Below are 2,988 nucleotides of genomic sequence, written 5' to 3'. Positions count from 1 at the left end.
ACTGGAGACTCCAAAGGTGGGGAGGCTCATGGAACGGAAAGGTTAAAAAATGATTTATTGGATAAAATGTTCACTGTTTGGTTGATGGTTACACTAGAAGCCCAAACCTGAACATTACACGATATACCCCTGTAACAAACCTGCATATGTACCTTGTGAATCTAAAATATATTTTTTACTCAAAAAATGCAAACTCTCAAGATGTTTATATCAACCTCCTGGTGTAAATCTAAGACTATAAAATATGCCTTTGTCTTTAACTGCTACAGCTTCATTATTTCTATTGCAAGTGTTTCAAAAACATCTGTGCTGTTTTCAAACATGCCAAGTTTAAAATTTTCACCAGAAAAATGCCTTTGCTACCTTCCCCAGGTCTCCAGCTGCCTCCACACTGGAGTAAGGAACGCTGGAGGAAGCATGACCACCTCACAATAGTTTAAGCTATTCCTTTTACCCATAGATGTACACATTTAAACTTGCTCCTAGCTCTTCGGGATTGCTTACTCACTGATATGTTGCAATGACAACAACATACAACTTCTGTTTGATTAAAAAAAGAAAAGCAAGTGAAACATGTTTTCCCCCGCTGGGTTCTGGGTTGATTAAATCTACCTTATTATTGACATTTTAAAATTGAGGTTATATTACATAGTTTAATTTTCAAAAGAGACTTTGATATATGGAAAATGTAAGCCAAGGAAAATTAAAATATGAAAATTCAAAAATAGCAAATGCTAGCGCTTCACATATGTTTGCTTAAATTTGGTTAGTACACTGGAGAGAATTTGGGATTGAATTCAATTCTTTGTGCTATACACAAAATAAGTCTACTAGCAGTTAGATGGAATTGGCTTAGAAACCTAATACTATATGTAAATATAACAATTTTTAATTCAAGAGTAATACAACAAAAAGAACAGGTTTTTGAAATCAGCATGCTGGATAAATAGACAACTACTGTATTTAATTCTGGATAAGCATCCTTCCTGCCAAGAGATACACATTTTTTTTTAACAAGGCTCTTTCTCTCAACTTTGTAAATAACAAGTATCTTTAAATTGCCAATAACAGTATCTCTTCAGTGGATGCCCCTTGGCAGGGTGTGTTCTACACTGCTCGTCTGTGGTTATGTCTAGAGAAATTGCATCAGGATGGACAAAAGTGGTTGTGTGGAAAAACAATTTAGATTTGTCGTGAAAAATGGACTCCACGATGGATTTTCTGGATTGAATAGTTAAGCAACTGAAACACCGAATGCAGTGATTTGAAATAACAAAACAAATTGTCTAATTTAGAAATGTAATGAAAACACATATATTATTCAAAGTTACGTTACAACAATAGATGGCTAGCCGATGACTAGTTTTTAGTATTTGTAATATAGGGTGCATGTAATTTCTTTTTGCATTTAGCAAAATCCCATCTCTTTTTATATGGTTTCTGAGTAAAGAAGATAAACATCTTCTTTTATAATTTCTGATGTCCAATGTACAGTTAAACTCTTGGCTGTTAGGAGCATTTATACATCCTCCAACTCAGAGTAACCATGTTAGCTATTCTTAGCCAATGAAGCCAATGAACACAAAAGACTGTGCCCCTGTTCTATTCTTTCATGTGCCTTAAGTCTTCCTTGCTCTCTGCTCCCTCTCACCATACGGATGTGGCTCTGCTGACTTTTCTCTGTAAAACTCTCTCTCCTACCCTATTCCATCCACTTTTTCTATGCTAGTTAAAGCCTCCTCCACCTTCTGATCTCTGCTTAAGAGACACTGTCCTGAGGCATCTTTCCTTAGCCTTCCAAATCTGGCTCTTTCATAAAACCATCCTACAGATCATTGTTCGACTAAAGCCCTAAGTGGAGACTTCATAGTTTCAAACTTTCAAAAATGTCTTATAACATGCAGTAAAATGTGTTCTATTTTGTTGGTGAGTCATGCCTATTCTAGGCAACTGTTCTCAGTTTTCATACAGAGGGTACAAATTAGACATGTATATGTTTTGTGGGGAGGAATTTGAACTAAACATAAGAATTACCTGGCCAGGAAGTTGTTACTCACTATTACATTAACTCATTTTAGTGGAACGAAGGAAATAACATGATTTAGGAAGCATCTAACCCAGAAAGAGATAACTGAATCAGAAGTCCTCCAAGGTTTCTTTGAGATTTGTTTAGCATATGATTATGAGATTTGGTGAAAGTATGCCATTCCCAGTAACTAGGTGTAATTTAAAATATGTAAGAAGTTCTACGTATGTGCTTGGTAATTTTAGGGGTTATTATTAATGAGACTGCTACATAGCTATGTCCTGCCAGTAATCTAAAAGGAAAAATCATTCTAGTTGTCATCAGTTATATAAGATAATAAAAATAAACTTAAAGTCTTAGGCAATATTTTAGATATTGCTCAGAAGTACATTTCTTTGTGTTATAACTAATAACCTCTATGTGTGATTATTCAGATTACTGAAAGTCTTAGTATTAATCATTTATTATAATTAATTTTAAATATTTGAGTAGTCAGTTCTAAAATAATTGAAATCATTAAAACTTTAATGTTATTCAATCAAAATGACTTAGGAATAAAATAATAATATTAAAATAAGAAATTAAAGACTATAAATTTAGACAAAGGGGAAATTAACAGAACCACTTCATGTCTTTGCCTTTCTATGGTAAAGGATAGACTCTTTCATCCAATAACTTTTTTAATTACCATAGTTTTGCAAATTTAGGACTTTTTCTTACATCTTACGCAATATATTGCTTGTCTGGTAAATTGAACAAGTGGAGAAAAGAACTTTGTCAAAGTTAGCACTTTATGTAGGATACTTTACATTACATTATAAAAATACTTTAATAAAGAGGTCCGTAGTCTGCAGAATATAGAATAAACATCCTGAATTAGCTCTTAAGACTAATGAACTTCTTTTGTCCCAATATTTTTATCTAGCAGATACTGTACTTAACACAGTGTTGGAATCTTAATG

The sequence above is a fragment of the Cebus imitator genome, unplaced genomic scaffold, assembly GCF_001604975.1.
Source record: "Cebus imitator isolate Cc_AM_T3 unplaced genomic scaffold, Cebus_imitator-1.0 Scaffold196, whole genome shotgun sequence".
In the NCBI taxonomy this organism is placed as follows: domain Eukaryota; kingdom Metazoa; phylum Chordata; class Mammalia; order Primates; family Cebidae; genus Cebus; species Cebus imitator.
This window is presented reverse-complemented; position numbering follows the sequence as displayed.